The following is a 22,838-nucleotide window of genomic DNA, read 5'->3' as shown; positions in this document are numbered from 1 at the left end:
GAGGACTGAACTGATACAGAGCATACTATGAATTCTGGGTGGACTGAATTCTTGGCTTTACCCACTTGTAACCGAGCTACATTAGCTAAGGAGGTGTATGTTTGGATTGAATAATTGTTATGCCTCAGATACTTAAGAAAAATTAGCACTTTCCAAGTATTTCTATTAGCATTCAGATCTGTAGCAGGGCTGCTATAGTGCAACAGTTAGCAGACCTGATTTCAGATTTCTACAAAAGTTGTATGGACCGAATAGCTTGCAATACCAAACATTGCAGACCCAATTTTCAGGTCTTAGCAAGTGTTTGATATGCATCAGCTATACAGGTTTGAGCTTCAATTGTAGAGTTTAAAATCTTTAACCCAAGCCTAACTCAGGACTGGTTTTAATTTATTTTAGATCCTTTTAAATTATTTTTTTTTTTTTAGATCAGATCTGATTTCAGCCCTAAAGCATCACAGATTTGATTCCAACCTTAATGGATGTATATTGTAGTGTATACCAATGAGTGTGTATGAGATATACAGCTCAGATCTGAATTATTATTTGTTAATTTCTCTAGACTAACAATACCAAAGACTTGTAGATCTGAACTCAGATCTAAATTGGGTCTGAATTTAGATGTTGCAATCGATGGATGTAGATAAAGGAACCTTGAATAAGATGATTGGTTTAAATCTACTTTTAGTATAATCGGCTTCATTTATTCATGATAGGATGTAGGTTTTGTATTCCAATAATTCACTTTACATTTTCAGTGTGATAGGATTAGTTATTTATTTTATTTTGTGAATATTGGCATTTTTATTGCTTTGACTTTAACAGTTTATGACAAGCAGACCTGAACTGGAAGAGATCCTTTACGACCCGGAGATTGAACGGACTCTCCGTGTCCGTTTGAGAGCTGCTAAGCAAGTCAGACAAGAAGCACAAGAAATGGCTGAACAAAGAACTATGATGGATTATGCCAAGCCCACCCTCACCGGGACTGTCTCCAGCATTATCAGGCCAACTATTGCTGCCAATAACTTCGAAATTAAACCGGCCATAATCCAAATGATACAAAATACGGTTCAGTTTTGTGGTATGGCCCATGAGGATCCGAATGCCCATATTGCTAACTTCTTGAAAATCTGTGACACCTTCAAACACAATGGGGTAAGTGATGATGCCATCCGGTTGAGGTTATTCCCATTTTCTTTGAAGGATAAAGCCAAAGCTTAGTTGAACTCATTACCGGCAGGATCTATAGCCACATGGGATGAAATGGCCAGCCGTTTTCTCTCTAAATATTTTCCCCCTTCTAAAACTGCTAAAATGAGGAATGACATCACTACTTTTTTCCAGCAAGAGGGGGAATCTTTATATGAGTCATGGGAACGATACAAGGAGCTGTTAAGGAGAGTTCCTCACCATGGCCTCCCCATTTGGCTGCAAGTGCAGACTTTCTATAATGGTCTTACTGACTCAAATAAGACCATATTAGATGCTGCAGCCGGAGGATCCATAAATAATAAAATTCCTGAGGTTGCCCATGCACTTATTGAGGAAATGGCAGCCAACAACTATCAATGGCATTCGGAAAGAACTCAAACTAGGAAGCAGCAAGGCTTGCATAATGTTGACACTTATACAGCACTAGCTGCACAAATAGGAGCACTCAGTAAGAAAATAGATGAAATGCAGATAGCTGCCATGCATGTGCAGCCTCTTAATTGTGAATTGTGTGGGGGAGGCCACATCAGTACAGACTGCCAAGTTGGCAATCAGTTCAGACCATCTACTGAACAAGTTGACTATGTCAGCAATTCGTCAAGACAGCAGGGTTACTAGAGTCACCATACTTTTCATCCAGGATGGAGGGGACATTCAAACCAGTCCTGGCCAAATCAGCATATTTCCAAGCCGTTCCACCAAACTTATCATCAGCCTGAACCAAAATCCAATTTGGAGGAATTGATGACAAAATTTATAGCAGTGCAGAAACTAGGTTCCAGAACCAGGAAGCCTCAATCAAAAACCTGGAAAACCAAGTGGGGCAATTGGCACAATTAATCTCTTCCAGACTGCCAGGAACTCTTCCAAGCAACACTGAAGTGAATCCACGAGAGCAGGTGCAAGCTATTACCTTAAGAAGTGGAAAAGAGTTGCCTGAGGTAGAAAAGAAGAATTGGGCTGAACCCAAGGCAGAAACAAGCCTTGGGACCAGACAACAGAAGACGGAACAACCAGAAGCACAACAAGGGATGCACCAACAACCACAAGTTCCATTCCCTAACAGGCTGAAGCAACAAAAATTGGAGAAGGAATTTGGTAACTTTCTTGAAATATTTAAAAGTTTACATATTAATATTCCTTTTGCTGATGCTTTAGCCCAGATGCCACACTATGCAAGGTTTTTGAAGGAATTATTGGCAAACAAAAGGAAACTGGGAGATGTGGCTACAGTTGCATTAAATGAGGAATGTTCTGCTATCCTTCTGAACAAGCTGCCTCAGAAACTCAAAGATCCAGGGAGTTTCACTATTCCTTGTACCATTGGCAGTTTAAAAATTGAAAAAGCTTTATGTGACTTGGGAGCTAGCATCAATTTAATGCCATATTCTATCTTCAAGAAATTGGGGTTGAATGAACCCCAACCCACTAGAGTGGCATTACAATTGGCTGATAGATCCATTAGACATCCTAGGGGGATCATAGAAGATGTGTTAGTTAAAGTTGACAAATTCATTTTTCCAGTTGATTTCATTGTGTTAGACATGCAAGAAGATGTGGAGGTCCCGCTTATCCTAGGGAGACCTTTCCTGGCTACCGGGAAAGCAATGATTGATTTCCAACAAGGACAACTCAACCTTAGGATACAAGATGAGGAGATAATTTTTAAAATGTCTGATGCTATGAAACATGCACCCTCTAGTGATGATTCTTGTTTTATGATTGATGCCATTGAATTGACAATTGATGAATGCTTCCAGGTAAGTAGAATAACTGATCCTCTTGAACTCTGCCTCCAGCAGGGAGAACTTGAAGAAGCAGAAAATGAAAAAATAAACCTCATGATAGCATACCTGAATGATAAGCCTCAATTCAAGGGAAAGGGGTTTCTTAAATTAGAGAACTTAGGCAAATTGCCCGGACCATCAGGTAAGCCATCACCCCAAGAACCCCCCACCCTTGAACTGAAGCAATTACCATCCCATTTAGAGTATGCTTTCCTTGAGGAACCATCAGATCTCCCCGTGATAATTTCCACAGCACTGAATCCCTTACAAAGAGAAAAATTATTAAGAGTGCTGCGGGAACACAAAAATGCTATAGCTTGGAAGGTAGAAGATATCAAAGGCATTAATCCATCAATCTGCACTCACTGAATTTTGATGGAAGAGGACAGCAAGCCTTCCATTCAGCCCCAAAGGCGCCTGAACCCCAACATGAAAGAAGTGGTAAAGGCTGAAATAATTAAGTTGTTAGATGCTGGGATCATTTATCCTATTTCTGATAGTTCTTGGGTAAGCCCTGTGCAAGTTGTGCCCAAAAAAGGGGGTACGACTGTTGTTCTAAATGAGAAAAATGAACTCATCCCTACTAGAACCGTTACCGGATGGCGTGTGTGTATTGACTATAGAAAATTAAATGAAGCCACCCGGAAGGACCATTTCCCTCTCCCATTTATGGATCAAATGTTGGAGAGGCTAGCCGGGCATGAGTATTATTGTTTCTTGGATGGATATTCAGGGTATAACCAGATACCAATTGCACCAGAAGATCAAGAAAATACCACTTTTACTTGCCCATATGGAACCTTTGCATACCGAAGGATGCCCTTTGGGTTATGCAATGCCCCAGCAACCTTTCAGCGATGTATGATGTCTATATTTTCTGATATGGTTGAAAAATTTATTGAGATCTTCATGGATGATTTTTCAGTTTTTGGCTCTTCGTTTGATGCATGTTTGAATAATCTGGAACATGTGCTTACTAGATGTAAAGAAACACATCTTGTGTTAAATTGGGAGAAATGTCATTTTATGGTGCAAGAAGGCATAGTGCTTGGACACAAGATCTCTCAAAGAGGTATAGAAGTCGACAAGGCCAAGGTGGAGGCAATTGAAAAATTTCCAACCCCAACATCTGTTCGTTCTTTGAGAAGTTTCTTAGGACATGTCGGATTCTATAGAAGGTTTATTAAAGATTTCTCAAAAATTTCCAAGCCATTATCTACCTTGCTTCAGAAAGAAGTGCCTTTTGAATTTTCAACTGAATGTCTTCATGCTTTCAACATCTTGAAAGACAAATTGATCCATGCACCTATCATGGTAGCACCAGATTGGACCCTCCCATTTGAATTGATGTGTGATGCGAGTGATTTTGCTATAGGAGCTGTTTTAGGACAAAGAATGAACAAACATTTTCAGCCAATTTACTATGCTAGCAGAACCTTGACTGGACCCCAACTCAATTACACCACCACAGAAAAGGAGCTGTTAGCAGTAATATTTGCACTTGATAAGTTTCGTTCATATCTGATATTATCCAAGGTTGTTGTCCACACAGATCACTCGGCATTAAGGCACTTGCTTACCAAGCAAAACTCAAAACCAAGACTGATCAGGTGGATCCTTTTATTTCAAGAGTTTGACATTGAGATTAGAGACCTGAAGGGTGCTGCAAACCTGGCTGCTGACCATCTCTCCCGGTTGGACACGGTAAGCTCAAAAGAGGAGATAACCAGCAACATTCGAGAAGAATTTCCGGATGAGCAGTTGTACTCAATACAGAAATACTCATATCCTTGGTATGCTGATTTTGCTAATTATCTAGCTGCACAAGTCCTTCCTCCTAACCTTTCATATCAATAGAAAAAGAAATTCTTTTCTGATGTAAAATACTATCTGTGGGAGGAACCCTTTTTGTATAAATTGTGTGCAGATCAGATCATAAGGAGATGTGTCCCCGAGGAGGAGATGGAGTCGGTACTCCAATTTTTCCATGATAAAGAAGCAGGAGGTCATTTTGGAGCTAGTCACACTACAGCCAAGGTTTTGCAATCAGGTTTTTATTGGCCCACACTTTTCAAAGATGCCCATCGGTATGTGTTCACATGTGACAAATGCCAAAGATCGGGAAACATTTCCCGACGGAATGAAATGCCCCTTTCCAATATTTTAATCTGTGAAATCTTTGATGTTTGGGGTATAGATTTCATGGGACCTTTCCCGAATTCTTTTGGGAATAAGTACATCCTCGTTGCAGTTGACTATGTATCCAAATGGGTAGAAGCCATGGCTTTACCCACAAATGACTCAAGAAGGGTGGTACACTTCCTAAAGAAGCTATTCTCCCGATTTGGCACTCCGCGAGCTATAATTAGTGATAGGGGAACTCACTTCTGCAATAGCCAATTTGAGAGGTTAATGCAGAAATATGGAATTACACATAAATTAGCTACCCCTTATCACCCTCAAACCAGTGGCCAAGTGGAGTTGGCTAACAGGGAACTCAAAAGAATTCTGGAAAAGACCGTAGCATCTGCCAGAAAAGATTGGTCCATCAAATTAGATGATGCATTATGGGCATACAGAACTGCATTTAAGACACCCATTGGCATGTCCCCCTACAGATTGGTCTTTGGTAAAGCATGCCATTTACCAGTTGAATTGGAACACAAGGCCTATTGGGCTCTTAAATTCTTAAATTTTGACATTCAGGCCACAGGGGCTAAAAGGCGGTTGCAATTGAATGAATTGGATGAATTCAGACTTACCACCTATGAGAATGCCAAAGTTTATAAAGAAAGAATAAAAAACTAGCATGATAAGAACTTGCTGAGACGGGACTTTTATGTAGGCCAACAGGTATTGTTATATAATTCCCGTCTCCGCTTGTTTCCAGGTAAGCTGAGATCCAGGTGGTCTGGACCCTTTACCATTTCACAGGTTTTTCCCCATGGGGCTATAGAACTCACCCACCCGGTTCAGGGCACGTTTAAAGTAAATGGTCAGTGCCTGAAACCATATTTAATGGGCAGTACTGTACCCTCTCCATCCACTGTTTATCTAGATAACCAATAATCTCTTATGCTTGCTCATGAACAAGTTAAGGAATCTTTTTGTCATTTATCTTTTTAGAATATTAGTTAGTAAAATAAAGATCTTTTTCTCAAAATTCCAATTCTTTAAGGACTCGGTTCATCATTTTCTTTTCTTCAGTTTGCTCTAGCAAGTGTGACTCCCTAACACTACGAACATTGAGGACAATGTTCATCTTAAGTGTGGGGGAGTGAGCCCGAGGCTAGGGTATGGGGGGCTGAAACCATGCACCCCAACACACATATGCAGGCAATGACATCACAAAAAAAAAAAAAAAGACTGGAACCCCTCAAGTTCATTACTATTTATTTAATGATTTTTAAGAAGGAATTCAATGAGTTGAGGGAGACTGATGTACTTGTTAAGTTTTTATTCTTGTGAATGACCCAATTTGAGATATGCATGAGAAAAGGGGAGCTGAATATGCTTTTCAGCATTACTAGCCCTAACTATCTTCATGTGTATGGAAGCCCTTGATTTCATGGTTAATGGTCAAGAGAGCTAGTGCACATCTGAAGTGCTAATTCTTGAGGTTCAATAATTGTAAAGGACAAAAGCCCAAGTTGACTATGCTATTTTGAGTTGAATAGTAAAACTAGCAACTCAGAACATGAGTCCTACCTCAAGTAAGTGACCAGTGTGAGATGGAGCATAAGATGCACTCACACCAAAAAAAAAAATAATAAAAAAAGAAAAGTGTGTGAGATGGAGCATAAAATGCACTCACACCGAAAAAAAAAAAAAAAAAAAAAAAGAAGAAGAAGAAGAAGTAGAAAATGGTGAGATGGAGCATAAGATGCACTCACCCTTAGAAATAAGTAATTGTGGTGACAACCGAGGTTCAAAGGGGCGCTCTAAAGTTGAAATCTCATTGAGATTTAGTTACAGATGTGAAACTTAGTGAAATTTGATTATTAACCTTGACAATTAAGGAGCTGATTTATATATGAATTAGGAGTGAAGGCTAGACTATGATGAAATTCATATTCTCCTTTCCTTGGATCTGATACATATCTTAAATGGTAATTTACAAGAATAAGAGTTGAGCACTTACAAAAGTTCCCCGACTACTCAATGCATTTCTATCTTAAAAAGTTCACCAGGTAAATGGTGAGAACAGAAGGGGGGAATGTTAAGTTTATGGCTGATGTCTTTGCTTGAGGACAAGCAAAAGCTTAAGTGTGGGGGTATTTGATAAACCTACAATTTATCTATATTTTATGAGGTTTTTGCATGAAATTTTATGATGGTTTAATTAAATTTTGCCCTATTTTAACTTGATTGCAAGAAAGATTTTAGGGGGAGCCAAATCAACAAAAAGAAGGCAAAAGCAAGAAAAAAAAACCCAAAATTTATCAAGTTCAGCCCGGCCCAGCCATAAGAGCAAGAGAATTTCATTCGGCCCAAGAAGAGCAAGTGAAACTCTTTGGAAAATCCAAGGGAAGAAGCCTAGCAAGAAGGAAATTTTGGCCCAGCCCATTTTTAGCCCAAATAACAGCCTAGAGTGTAGCCCACTTGAGCTCAAAAGCAAGCTAAGTTGTAGCCCAAATAGCAGCCCAAAGGGAGCTAGGGGCGGCAACTCCTAGAAGTTTCTTGAAGAGAAGGAGGGAGCACTCTAGAAGGTTCATGAGGGGTGTAATACACCCCATTCTAGAGGCTTCAAGAAGGGGCAAGAGCCCCTTTGAAAAACTATATAAGGAGGCCTCTAGGAGGGGAGAAAGTTGTTCAATTGCTTGAGAGGAAGGCTCTCCCACTCTTAGAGGTTCGGCCACCTTGAGAGAAGAGAAGAGAAGAAGGCTAGGTGCAAGGAAAAAGAAGAAGAAGGGCTGAAGGAAGTTCAAGACAAGCAAGCTAGAAGAGAAGGTGAGTTCAAATTGAGGGTTTGTGATTCAAAGATCTTTTGTAATAAATCATTTGTAGTTTCATTCTCTTTTTATTTGAATTCAGTTTCTTTGTATATTTTCTTTCTTCTTTCTCCTTGTTTCCATTCTTCCTTGATTTCAGCTTGTAAGATTTCAGTTCAGCAATCTAATTCTTTTTGATTCATTCAAATGGTCATGTATTGTACTTGAAGTTTCTTGAATAAGGGTGTGATTGTAGATCAATTCGGCCAACTAACCTTCAAAACTCAGATCTGACTTCTCAGATCTGAGATTGCAAGATCTGAATTGCTTGAAAGAGAATTCAGATCTGCAAATTTCAGATTGGGCGAATTAATCTACAGCTTGGAATTCCTAGAGTGCTTGAGAGAGACTCTAGGAATTCAGATCTACTATTCAAGAACTGAATTGAGTGCAAGGTTAGAGATAACTTGCACAATTCAGTTGGTGATCAATTCAGATTTGAATTGATGCCTTAGAAGTGTTTGAAGAAATGCATGCATGGGGATTAGATTCTTGCTAGAGATAGAAGAACCATCACTCATGCATAGGATGAACATGCGCTTGAGAGAGGCTGTTCATGACCTTGGGGTTTCACCAAACCAAGGCTCAATCATGATTCATTCGAATGATCCAAATTGATAGATTTCTGAATTCTAAGATTGACATTTATTGCTTACTCTTCTAACCTGATTTGAAGGCAATTGGGCTAATGATTTAGATAGATTTTAATTTAGAATTTCTTAGCTTTCATTAGAGTTTTGATTTATTTGTTGATCAGATAAGAAGTGTTCAATTTAGTATTGGTAATTGTTTCCTAAATCCTCGTGGGAACGATACTTCACTCACTACTTTATTACTTGAACGGCTAGTGCACTTGCTAGTGTCACAATGAGCCACACATCACATCGACTGTCCCCTAGGGGCAGAATTTTTTCTGTCCCATCCAATGGAAATCGAACATGCCACTCTCCTCACTCTTACACTTCGAAATGATGGAGTCCAGACCTAACGGAAGTCTGGACTCCAAAAAACTGTGAAATTCAATTAACCCACTTCATCTTTCTCTTTGTTTTTTTTTCATAAAAGCAGTGAATGATGCTTATTATCCCATGTTTTCTTCAATTTCTTTATATAGTTATATCTTGTCTTTCCAGAGTCCCCAAAATACAAAGCCCTATCAGTGTGGGAAGGGAAAGATGGCCAAAAATTGCCTTCCAATCCTGAAGAGGTTGAGGACCTATGCCGTGATTCTGCTGCAAATCCACTGATTGCATTCTCTTATAATGAGCTAAAGATAATAACAGAGAATTTTAGGCCAGATCATGTGTTGGGTGGAGGAGGATTTGGTGTTTATAAAGGATATATTTCTAAGGATTTATGGGAGGGGCTTCAGCCCCTTCAAGTAACAGTCAAGGTTCATGATGGGGATAATAGTTTTCAGGGCCATAGAGAATGGCTGATACTTTTGTCTTTGGAGATTATTTCTCTATTTTTCTCTACTATTCTTTGGAGATTATTTCTCTTTCAATTCTACTACAAACTTGGTGGGTTTGTGGGCGGAGGTTATTGATGAGAGTAGAATTTATCATATTTTTATCCCCAATTATTCTGTCTTTTATATTAAATTAGTATCTAATTGGACTCATATCTCTTGTATTTTGGTCCAGGGTATGAAAGAAGGCATCAAGAGCAAAGAAAGACAAATCGGATGATTTTTCACAGTTTCGACATCATTCAGTGATCTGGGTCTAACTCGCGTCTCCGAACTCCAAATGGGCTGATTCAAGATCCACTGGAAAGATAAGAAAAAAAGCCACAACTTTAATGTTTTGGGCTTTCAAAGATTCGGCCTGAATGGAAGTCTAATCCGGGCCCGAATTCGGGAAAATTTCGTAGGAAGGCCCAATCCGCAGCTGAAGCCCAACTCGCAGAAAAGTCAGGCTGAAGCCCAATTCGCAGAGGAGGTCTATTACGAACCCAAGAACAAGAAACTAAGAAGAATCATTCTAGATCTAAATTCTTGATGTAATCTTAGAGTGAAAAAGGGATTGAGTTCAAGAGATAAAGAGATAAGGTTAGAATTATGATAGGACTTTCTATTCTTGTAAGATAATCTTCAAGAAGAAATAGGAGACCACCCCCTCCCCTTTAATCTATATAAAGGAGGGGGCGGACCAGCTTTAGATCATTTGATCATTGAATCATTCAATCATTCAACTTTTGATTTGTATCAAGAAGCAATGAGCAATCAGTCAAGAAGGGTTCAAGAAAGGTTCAAGAATTCAAGAAATTTCAAGAAGAAGAGATCTCAGCACCATGGGCGAATTCAAGAGTTCTTTCTTCCCCTTTGTTTGTTTTAATTCTTCCATCATTAACTGATTTGTTTCTTGCTAGGGCTATGGAAAGCCTAACCATGTTAATGAATATATTTTTATTTTCTTGATTTATCCAAGATTGTGATTTTCATATAGTCTATGAATTATTGTGCTTAATGCAATTAAGAGCTTGGCCACCTCTTAATTGATTTGGGTTATGTGAATGAATTGAGAGAGAAATTTACATAATTGACAGAATAATTCATAGTGTGAATTGAATGGTATATAGAGATATATATACATGATTCATCTGAATTTAATGGTTTTCTTGGACTTAATGCACTTCCGTCTTAAGAGCTCTACTCGAGAGATCGAAGGGTTACCTGATGGGCGTAGGTTTAGTATATCTCGAGAGAGAATATTAAATAAATTTATGAAAATCTTAGCTTATGGGAATAACAATTAGTCTTGGATAATTGGACCCATCAATATTCATTACATTGGTTAGGTGGACCTAAAGTCCTAACGATTCCATCATTTGCATATTCGATTAGTGATCACCCTTATTTCTTGTTTCCTTAAATCTAAATTTCGATTGTCCAAATAATTAGGGAAGACTGTGATTCTAATACTTATTTTGTTAAATTCCCATGGGAATGATATTATTATACTACTTGATAATTAGTGCACTTGCTAGAGTTATATATATTTATAGCTATCAGTTATATTTCTAGGACAACTCTCTCATCCAAATTTGGTTTAACTCATCGGATACTGTTGTAATTTGTGCATTTTCCTTGCAAAATTTCCATGTTTTTCTTTTTTTTTTTTTTGCAAAATTTCTAGTATTGTCATGCATTTTCTGAAAAATTATTGTAATTTCTGCAATTTTCTGAAATTTCTGCAAAATTATTGTAATTTATACATTTTTTTTGCAATTTCTGAAAATTTCGAGTATGTTCATGCATTTTCTGAAAATTTCGAGTATATTCATGCAATTTCTGAAAATTTTTGCATGTTCCTACAAAATTTCTGCAATTTCTGCATTTTTGGGTATTTTCATGCATTTTCTGCTTTTTTTTATTAGGGGTAAAATTGAAAATCATGGCTGATTCCAATTTCAGCCTCTTAATGAACCAAATAGCATAAATACGAAATCCGATTCCGATTCTGGTCTGAACCAAACAACCAAATGAAATAGGTCACTCCAATTCCGATTCCAAAAAATTCCAATCGCAAACCAAACGAACCCTAATAACATTTAGTGGCACTAAAGCAAACATCACGGTAGAAAACGCCTCTAAATAGCAAATGAATATTTTTGAACTTTAATACGCATAGATATAACATGAGTGTTTATTAACAAGATATCATGAAGTGTTCTAATGGTTTCACAGAAAAGTTAAACAAATTTGGGATAAGTTTAATTAAATGGGTTTGGGAATGAGGACAATTTTCAAAGGTACCACACCTATACCATTAGTATTTCCGTTCACAGTTTTAGCACATAGTTTGGCATTCACTGGTGCCTACCAAAACTCATTAATAGACACTTTATTTCCTCCTAAACGGTTGAGGCCATGAAGTGTGTACAAAAGAAATATGTGGTATAGAGTATAGAGATACATTATGTGGGTAGGTGAGGAAATTTCTAAGCAGGACGTATAGGGAAAAGGAAAAATTTATTAACGTCATTATATGCATATACCAGAAAAGCACTCGTCTCATAATGGATTGTTCTTTCCTCTTTCTGTCTAGAGAGAGTTTTCCTCTCGAGGTTTTTCTCTGTCCTTGTCGTCGGTCATCTGCTTACTACTCATAGATTTCTTTTGGGGTGGCTCCCTTCGGAGAGTCCCCATTTTCATTACTCTCTTTTTTCTTTCTTTTGTTCCTTTTCTTCCCTTCTCCCTTGCTTTTACTCTTCTTTCTTCCTCCCAACTAATTCTTCCCTCGCCTTTCCCACCGCTCCTTTGTTCAACCATTTCCCGCTGTTCTTTTTTTTTCGTTTCTTTTCTTCACCTCTTTTTTGTGCTTTTGTTTTCTTTCTGCAGGGGTTTTGATAAGGGGGTTGCTTTCTCTTTAATTCTGTGTTGGGCGATTGATACCAATGGTTGCTGCTTTGTGTTTGTCATCCATAGTTAATTCCGTTGATATAAAGTTCCCCGATGGATGTAGTTATTGATGGCGGTTATATTCTCTAGTAACGGTTTTTCGGGCTTTGCCATCTTTTGCATATGTACTCCAATCATACTTTTACCGATACTTCGCAGTTTCTTTTGGGAACCTCTTCTGTCATTTTCACTCTGTTTCTGGTGGATAAAAGATGTGCTGGTTTATTACTTCTGTTGGTGATTATTACTTCGTCTTTTGTTAAGTTGCAGAAGTTCTTTATGTTCTATTTCATCCACTTTTATATTTTGTTATTTCTGAGAAATTGTATCTAGATTTTCCTGATTGGCATTATTGTCAATTCTATGTACTCGTATCAATTTCTTGATTCAATGAAATATGCTTTAAGACTTCAAAGAAAATTATTGGATTAGCGTTAAAAAGATGCCTATATTATAAAGCAGTAATTAAATTCAATTTATTAATAAAAGGGAAAGTTATATGTTCAAAAATAAATAAATAAAACGGAAATTTATCTATAAAAAATATAAAAAATAAATTTATTATTTGGTCAAGAAGAGCTTGGAGTTGTGATGTGGACACAATTAATCCAAATTCGATATGGGTATAATTAATTAGATTTAGTTTTCTAGTAAAAAGACCACAATGAATTGGTTGTGGGTGAGTGTAAGTAATCTTGTATTTATTGCTTTTGGTTTACCTAATGTCAAAAAATAAAAAAACAAAAAAACACAAAAAAAAAAAGCAAACAAAAGGAATCATAGAAACGGACATCCAGTAATATCTGAGTCCACAAAGTTCCAGCCTCAGGGCATTGCTGCCTTACAAGATTTAGATTTGGATTTCATCATTTGAGTGTGGATGCAGGATTAATATCTAGCCCACCATAATATAAATCCATCCCTTTATCCTGTAAAAACATTTTTAGTAAAAAAGCATGGACTCTGGCTAATGACATAGGGGACGTTTGATAGCAATAGAAGTGGCTGAAAAGAAAAGCTTATTGTGGGCTTTTTAATGGTTAAAGCTAAAGATGAATAATCACTATACCCTTAAAAGTTATTATTTAATTATTTTATCAACTAAAAGACAATTCAATAAGTCATTCAATTCAGCAACTTCAGTCATTATCAAGCGGCTCTTTAGTGATCCATCTATAGTTGAACCATCAAAATATTTGACTTAGTCAATGGGTCCGATGTTAGACATTAAATCCTTCTTTAGTCATTTCTATCATTAATAACAAAATCCTTATTTGTGTTTATAAAAATAAATATGATGAATATTTTTATATGAGTTTTTTTTCCTTTTCCACATTTTTGTCTATTCTATTTTATTATATATGATTTATAAACATCTTGGGCCTAGATGGTTGAACTACTGGCCCATATAATATATATTCTAACTATTCTAATATTTGCTTGAATTATTTATGTTTTTTGTCGATGCAATATTGGAATTTGAAAAATATGGACAACTTTAATAGTTCATGCTTTTCTAAAATCATATTTAAAAACCACTTTTTTCTTAATTGCTATATCTAATTTTATGCTAACTTAATTTTCTAATATAATAAATATAATTTTGGATAAATGAAAGATTAATTTTATAAAGAATTAAAATTTTCAAAACTAATATATAATATTTTTTTAGGGATCCAACCAGCCTAATCAATTGTTTATTATTTTTACTTTTATTAGACAAATAATAATAATAATAATATGCAATAATCATTACTTAATTTAAATGTTTATATATATTGAAATTTTGGTTAATGAAATTAGTGTTGATTAATTCAAATTAACAGTAATTACAGTAATTAATGTATAGTATTTTGATAAACACATTTAACATTTATGATAATTATGTATAATTCCAAAAAAGGAAACGTTCCTTTCAGGCACAAAGTCGCTCTCTCCAAGAAAATGACTCCCAAGACCTTTGAGGAGATTGAGGGCATGAAAGACGTTCTCTATGCCTCAGCCATAAGGAGCATCATGTATGCCATGCTGTGCACTCACCCTGACATTGCTCAGGCGGTGAGTGTGGTAAGCAGATTCCAGACCAACCTAAGGCAGGAGCATTGGACTACTGTGAAGAACATACTCAAATACCTTCGAAGGATAAAAGAGTTTTGTCTGGTATTCAATGATAGTTCACTAAGAGTTCTAGGGTATTCTGATGCCGATTTTCAATCAGATCCAGATGATAGAAAGTCTACATCTGGGTATGTTTTCACGATGGGATCGTGTGCTATTTGCTGGAAAAGCAGCAAACAGGGGTCCACTACAGATTCCACAACCGAGGCCGAGTACATTGCAGCAAGTGAAGCTGCCAAAGAAGTCATGTGGATGAAGAAATTCGTTCATGAATTGGGAGTGATTCCGTCTTGCACATCACCCATCCCGTTGTTGTGTGACAACAATGGAGTGATCGCCTAGGCTAAAGAGCCTCAAGCCCACTCGAGGTCAAAGCACATCAAGAGGAAATACCACGTACTGCGGAAGATCGTTGGTAGAGGGGACGTCCTGATTCAGAAGGTAGCATCATCGGATAATGTGGTAGACCCATTAACTAAGCCATTGACACAGAAGGTGTTTGAGAAACATGTGGAGAGTGAAGGTGTTTGTACCAGATTGGACCTAAGTGCAAGTGGGAATTGTTAGACAATTTTGTATGCCCATAGCTTCAATATAATTTTATGTACTTTTGACATTTAGTGTAAATAAATAAAGTGCATGTTTGATTCATGTTGTTTGGTATAATTCTGTGTAAGACCCTAAAACTAGACACTTAATGAAACTCGTGTTGGTTTTAAATGTTCACAGCAATTGGATAAGTCTGGGGAGATTTATCCAGCCAAGGCTGATACTGGTGTGCTGCCAAGTGTTGGGATGGCCTATCTCGGTCACCAGGGTAAGACCCAAGGCACATGCAGTATGGAATTACTCGAATCCTTAAACCGGACCAGATTTCTAGTATTGCCCTAGACCTTAGAAACAGATGGGCAAAGCTGGAAAGCTACACCTGACCCCTAGACTCAATTATGATACTTCACTAGGTGTCGGATTGGGCTGTCTTTGTAATGCCAATCAGTGAGATCCTTAGCGGGGGTCAAAACCTGGGCATATTGGGGCAATTTGAGAATTCATCTGAGTGGGTGATCATAGTGACAAGATCAGTCCCATTGTCGGACAAAGGTAATGATCGAAAATGCAATCTCTCTGATGGAAACCAAACTGCCGGCAGTTGATTACAGTCATTGGAATTTTGTTTCGCAAAATTTATATATGATATATATACGGTTTCAAAATGTTTGCAAATGGTTTTAATTCCTGGGATCCATGTGAGTGGAGAGTGCAGCATTGTTCCTTGCAACCAAGGGAGAGGTCCTCTCTTGTTAGGCAGTGCTTGATCATTATGGGTTGAGAGGTTAAGTGTAAGTCCATTTAGGATAGTACCTGATGAGCTAATCTTGCACCTGCCCACAGTCTCTGGGTTTTTATAAGATGGCTTGGCCCAGGGACCACTTAATGTAAGTGTTGGGCCCATAGGGTCAATGTGATGGGCTCAAGGGTTCACTGGGCTTCTCAATGAATTCGGCTAGGCCTTGTAATAAAGGCTGGGCCGAACCCATGTGGCTGGTGTGTAGATCAATGCTTGGGTCCTATGCCATACAAAGAAGCCCAGCTGGGCAGCAGATTAGAAATTAATTGAACACTAATTATTTAATGAGCCAAAAGCCCATTTCGAGCTAGGTTGATATGATCACCCACTTAAGGGGCAGATCTGAGATTAAGGTTAGCAAAAGGATTAGGCCTTTAACATAATCCGCTCTATGAGACCAAATTCAAATTAGATTTGAATATGGTAATTTCCTAATAAGATCAGGAGTTAGCTAACCTAATCTACAGATAGGATTAAGGTTATCCCCTTTCTAGATACTGATTTGGATTGGGATAACTCCTAATTAGGAGGTTTCTTAATCAAGAAGAAAAGAGAGGAGAAACCCTAAGAGAGATACAACAGAATTTGAACCTAGGGTTTTTGGCAAGAAAGTTTTCTACGTATAGGATCTCATACATACTCCAGAGAGAAGAGAAGCAATTTTCACCATCTTCATCTCAAGAATTCTCCTCCAGCCGTCGCCATTCTCTGAAAAGATTGGATCTTTGAAGGAAAGAAATCAAGAAATCACTTCTTGATATCAGTTTAGTAGAAAGAACTGAAGAGATTTGGTGCTTAGAGTTTCCAGAGGATTCTTGCGAAGGATTCAGTGTGCAGGACGCACTCTGCTAGTTCCGTTCCACATATTGCTGTGTCATCTTTAGCAGGAGCGGATCTTGGTGTCCTCTTTGGGCGTGAATACCAACTTTGGGAGATACTGCTTCTCTGGATCAGGTATAATTCCTGCATTGTTTTTTGGTTCAGATCTGGTTCGATTATGGTTCAAGTAGGATCCTTGAATATTGCATTCTAAATTTAGGAAATATGATTCCCAATTAGAAGAAGGTAGGAAAATTTTTTAAATTCGCCCACCCATTCTACAACCCTTTTGGCGTCCATACGTTGGATCCTACCCTTCTTTCGCTTTATAGGTGTATTAACAGCTTGTGTTTATGCAGAAAAGATTTCAATTGAGAGAATGAGAATTTCTTGATTGTAATTCCATTTAATTAAACATAGGTTTAGCTAATCGACTCTTGAGAAAGATCGACTAGTGCTTTTAGGAAATACCTTGGAATATAACAGCCCTCGTGAGATTTTATTAGTATTGAATCTTGATGATTGTGATAGGATTAATCCCTAGCAACTTTGTTATTGATTTCATTCAAGTTCTTGTTTTTGTCATTTAATTTCCTTAATCAGTAGTGCTAATCTAAATTCCTTAATTCGCAACCCAATCGATTATTGCTTTAAACAAGTTGAGAAGAAATTAATAGGTGGCTAAATAATTCATTCATCGTGGGAACGATTTTGTTCTCCTTACTATATTACTTGCACGACTCCATACTCTTGAGGATAGCAATCAAGTTTTTGGTGCCGTTGCCGGGGAGTGAATTTTATTTAACACCATAATTAATTTAGTCTCTCTTGATTTAAAGCGTTGTTCTTTATTAGTTTTTGCTAACTTTTGTTTGTTTGTTTGTTTGTTTGTTTGTTAGTCTGTTTGCTTGTTTGCATTCTTTCTTTACTGTTTCAGCATATGCAAAGAACTCGAAGTTCACAACCTGAGCTTCTTCCTTTCAGACTTAAAATTGATAAGTTTGTTAGAGAAAACAAGAGAGATCAGCAAGGAAGGATTCCAGAGATGGTGGATGATAATGGAGTTTCTTTTGGTTCTTAGCAGCTAGAGGGTCCAAACGGAAGGAGCTATTCTAGATTTCAGAATACTCTTCAGGGAAGTTCTCTAAACCCCTTCAATTACTTGAAGTCCCACTGCTCCCGTTGTTGAATTCCCCTCCACGTTCTATCTCTATGAACATTGAGAGCAATGTTCATGTTAAGTGTGGGGGGGATTAGGTGTGATGTTTTATTAATTGCAGTAGTTTTTCTTTATTAATAGTAGTAGTCTTTTCTTTTGAATTTCTCTATTCTAGGAAAAGCAAAATTTTGCAGAAATTGTGTGAACTATGCTCGGTACTAATAGAGTGTTAATCTTTTTGAGAGTCAATGAAAGAATGCTATTCATGCTATTTTTAGGACGTATCATGTTAAAAGAATTTAGGGTGAATTTACTAAGTTGTAATGTAAAGTGCATAAATTTAGGAAGTCAATTTGGTGTGTATGATACTTTTGAGATGCAAATTAATGGGTAGTTTAGCAAGGTTGCTGATGAATGAAGTTACATTTACTCCTTTGGATGCTATTGATTGTAAATGTAATGGAAGTCAAATTATTTGCTTCAAAGACATGAGTTATGGTCAATTAAATTAAAACGTGTCTACTCCAATGCTTTTGGTTGCTTAATAACCGGGAATCTTCATCACAAATGTCGATTTTTGCGTAAAATGACGACTGAGATTACGAGTATGCAAAGCATTCTAAGTATATTATATGTTGAGTAACCAGGTGCATTCATCACCCACGTTTGTATTTACGTCAAAAGACATATTAATAACTTAGGAAAGAATAAAATGCCCCACAAGTGGTGTATTGAAAAGCTTAAGTGTGGGGGTTCTTGTGAACAAAAAAAAAAAAGAGAAAAAGGCTAACCTTCAAGATCTCATGTGTTGGTTGGTGACTCTATGCTATTTAGTTGGTTAAATCCATGGCATTTGAATTTGCATTTGTAATTTCTTTTGTTGACAATCTAGCTGAGTTGCTTATTATGAAACATTTATAAAGTGTTCATATACTCATATTGATGTCTCTTGAATTTTCTTAAATTTACATTGTGAGTTGGTGATTTATCCTGGATTTAGTTGACTTGTATGACCTTAATTAAAACATAGGCAGTGCATTAGTGAGAATCTTGTGATTAACATAATGAACTGAGCATAATTGTGTTTAATTTGAATCTTTTGCAAAGATTTTGCTTGATTTGTGTCTTTGTTACTTGAGGATAAGTAACAGTTCAAGTGTGTGGGGATTTGATGAGAATAAAAATTATCATATTTTTATCCTTTAATATTTAGTCTTTTATACTTATTTAGTGTCTAAATGGACTCATTATTCTTATATTTCGATTTAGGACACGAAAGGAGGCGTTAAGTGGAAAAGAAAGCTAATCGGGTAATTCTAGACAGTTTCGGCGCCGCGTGGTAATTTGGGCATAACTCTCCCATATGGACTCCGATTGAGATGATTCAAGATGCGTTGGAAAGATAAGGAAATGTTATATAACTTTTATGTTTTTGTTTTTGATATATAATTACTACAAATACATTTAAATTAATGTATTTATTAATTAACAGTAATATAACTAACAGTAATTAATTTTAATAGATAACAACACTATTATTCATTATTATTATTGATAATAATAATATTAATAATTAACTTTACTTATATATTTATGAATTAATATGAATATTAAATGATTATAGCCAAATTAATAATTACAATTATTAATTATTATTATTGATAATAATAATATTAATAATTAACTTTACTTATATATTTATGAATTAATATGAATATTAAATGATTATAGCCAAATTAATAATTACAATTATTAATTAACAGTAATATAACTAACAGTAATTAATTTTAATAGATAACAACACTATTATTCATTATTATTATTGATAATAATAATATTAATAATTAACTTTACTTATATATTTATGAATTAATATGAATATTAAATGATTATAGCCAAATTAATAATTACAATTATTAATTATCAGTCCGAATTAATAAGTATAGTTATTATCTCTAATTAATTAGTAGTAAGTAATTTTGTTAATTAATTATTATCAGTAATTAATTATAAGTAATTATTATTAGTAATTGTATAGTACACTGCAATACTATACAATTCAAAATGACAAACACATCAATACCCATCCGTGAATTCGCATCAATTCTAAGATGGCACCTACCCCAAATGTCGGTGGGATTAGGAATTCTAAAATACCCGAAGTTGTCTATCTAAAACATTACTTTGAACTAATAATTTGTTTCAAAATTTGATATTCATGTTAAGACTAAGAGACTCAGGGAAGAATGAGGGGGAGTTTCAAAAACCTTTCACAATTGAAACCAGAAACGAAAATTATTTTTCTGTCCTCTGTTTATTCAACACTAACTAACATTATTTCTACGGCATTGATTTTGAATGTATTCCCTCATATTTTCAAGTAACAGAGAAGTTTCGGGTAGTTCTGGGAATACCAAGAAGCCATGAATCGCATTTGGGTACTCGATCATGCTCACTTCTTTGCCGGAACTCTTCAGCCATTGGTAGTATCTTCTCTGCCAGTCTTGTAGCGGATCCAACCCACCGACACACACTAACGTAGCGGGGTAATCCAATTCCGAAATATCGGCAGTTTTCGGTGCCGAAACATTCGCCGCCTCATGGTCCCGGTTCGAGCCCTCCGGCAGAAAAGCCTTCCACAACCAGTCCGTTCGGTCCATCGAAACCAGCCGATCGGCTCTGAATCGGATCTCGGACTCGGTCCGCTCTTCTCCACCAAAGAACGGTTGGATCGATATCAGTCCAACCAGCTTCACCTCCCGAAGCGCAACTTCTTTGCCGGCTCGGCATGCCACATGATGTGCCAAGTTGGCTCCGGCGCTGTCTCCCGCAAGGAAGCACCGAGAAAGATCGGCATTCGCCGGAAAGGCTTCGAGCTTCCGACTGTCAAGGAACTTAAGAACGTCGAAGCCGTCGTCATAGGGAGCCGGGAAGCGGTTTTCCGGTGAAAGCCGGTAGTTGACGGACACCACAACAGCGGGCATCTTCCGAGCGAACTGGCGGCAGAGAACGTCGTAGTTCTTCGCGTCAGCACTGAGCAAGACGAATCCACCGCCGTGGAAGAATACGATCACCGGGAGGCCGCTACCGTTGCTGGCAACTTTCTCGGTTGGGACGAAGAGGCGGAACCAGAGGCTCCGGGAGGGGTCCACCGTTATGTCGGCGGTCCTAACGCCGTGAACTGGTTTTCCATTGGGCGGAGGGTTTAGTAGATCAAGGATGCTGAGTAGACGGCGGTTGACGGTGCCGTCAGCGCGACAGGCAGCTCTTGTAATGAATGAGAAGACATAGATTAAGAGCGTCGTCTTCCACGGAAGCATCGTCGACTTCATCTCTCTCTCTATGCTTTACTGTGCTTCAGAGAAATGTGTTCTCTTTGGTTTTGCTAGCGATTGTTGTATCGTAAATTACATACAGAGAGATAAGAGTCAGATAGGGTGAGTTTGGAAAGAGTACAGATCATGTAGAGTGCAAAGGTATGTATTTTATATGTATTTGTACCGTACATAGCATTAGCCAGGCGTTCAAAATCTGCCGCCCACAACGTCCAACAGCACATCCCCGCCCGCCGTGTATTGAAAACATCCATGGGACGTTGTGGGGGACAATCTTGGGATTGATTTGAACTCTAATAACAACCTTGTGTTGTGATCGTCAATAGAAAATGCGGTGACGTGTTGATATGTTATTGGGCAGTTGCGACCTAAATGGGGCCCAACCAACTGCTACTTTAATTCAGTACTGGTGATTTTGATTTTGACTTTTGCTTAACAAGAATCCGATGGTATTGAACCAATCAAAATATGCCACGTCATTAGACATATAAGACCCTGGTTTACGGATCTGACGTGGTGTACCATGGTCCATGTATCAATATTGAGCAATGCTTTTCCATTGATCCTCCATCTCAAATGATAATGTGTTATTGGGACGCCTCAGATTATATTGTTGTAGGTTACGCCGTGGTCCCGTGGAAATTTAATTAAAAGCCACAGTGAGAAATCAAAAGCTTTTACAAAAATAAGGAGGCGCGGAGTTATCATCCACCGTTAAAAAAGCGGATGTACCTACAACTTCTGTTTTGGAGGGATGAAGGGGGTGTTCTGTAGATTGGATCACACTTCATCTTCAATTCATATTCTGTATTTTGATTTCATGCATCTCACCTATATGTAGAGCTATAATTGGATTAGGCTTGGATTGGATGCAACAAAATTCACATACGATCTGACTAATGAAAACCTGTATCCAAATCCAACCGGATTTAAAGACTCATATTAGAATTCGAATCCTAACGGAGTTGAATCAGATTTGGATTTAACCAAACTCTACTTTAATTTTTTTTAAAATACCAGAAAATTTTAAAATTTAATTATTTTCATATATAATATAATATATACAATACATTGTTATAATTTTAAATATAATTATATAAAATTTATATATTAAAATTAACAAATATTAACATAAATACATCATCTGTAGCTGAGATAATCAGATTGAATGTCAAATAGGCCTCAGATTTTTGGGTATTGGTAACATGCCTAACAACATGTAAGGTGATCTATGTTGTTAATAAGAAAAAATCAATATTTTATTTTATAAAAATAAAAAAAATCATTAGTTGCCAAGAGTACTAAGTTTATATGAAAATAATAATTAATAAAATATACATATATTTAAAGAAAAAGTAATAAAATATACACATATTGAATTAAAAAATGTGGGATAGATTAGGTAAAATATACCATGCAAAGCATGGAACCATTCTTAGTAAAAAATTCCAAAGCAATGTGGATCAATCCACGATAAAAACTTGTGGATGAGAAATTGGCTTGTGGAGTGGACCGATCCATGAGATAGTGTGGTCGTTCCACACTAGAGGCCAACCAAACACCTTAAGGCTCCGTTTGGTTTGAGGGAAAGTTTGGGTGGCATGGGAAAGGGTGGGATGGGATGGGATGAGAAAGTTTGAAAATTTTACTTTCCACCGTTT

General features: G+C 37.0%; 1 long non-coding RNA gene, 1 other non-coding gene and 1 pseudogene across 4 annotated transcripts; 1 reads left to right on the top strand and 2 right to left on the bottom strand.

The window, feature by feature from the left end:
• Positions 1-1,314: 1,314 nt before the first annotated feature.
• On the bottom strand, positions 1,315-1,421 carry LOC148852826 (small nucleolar RNA R71). The gene has a single exon (XR_016100045.1). It is a non-coding gene; the product is annotated as a small nucleolar RNA R71 (small nucleolar RNA).
• Positions 1,422-7,854: 6,433 nt separating this feature from the next.
• On the top strand, positions 7,855-10,413 carry LOC148852825 (uncharacterized). The gene is made up of 2 exons (XR_016099762.1): positions 7,855-7,952; positions 9,640-10,413. It is a non-coding gene; the product is annotated as an uncharacterized LOC148852825 (long non-coding RNA).
• A 9,705-nt stretch (positions 10,414-20,118) lies between these two features.
• LOC148852824 (putative carboxylesterase 18 pseudogene) lies at positions 20,119-21,454 on the bottom strand (annotated as a pseudogene). Of its 2 annotated transcripts, none has more exons than XR_016098965.1 (2): positions 21,349-21,454; positions 20,119-21,227 (listed from the first exon to the last, which is right to left on the bottom strand). The product of XR_016098965.1 is annotated as a putative carboxylesterase 18 pseudogene, transcript variant X1 (transcript). The 2 variants fall into 2 exon arrangements; XR_016098966.1 differs by having other exon boundaries at positions 21,344-21,443.
• Positions 21,455-22,838: the final 1,384 nt, after the last annotated feature.

This window comes from Nelumbo lutea, chromosome 5 (genome assembly GCF_056320005.1).
Source record: "Nelumbo lutea isolate HS-2025 chromosome 5, American lotus-T2T, whole genome shotgun sequence".
NCBI classification, from domain to species: domain Eukaryota; kingdom Viridiplantae; phylum Streptophyta; class Magnoliopsida; order Proteales; family Nelumbonaceae; genus Nelumbo; species Nelumbo lutea.
This window is presented reverse-complemented; position numbering and strand designations above follow the sequence as displayed.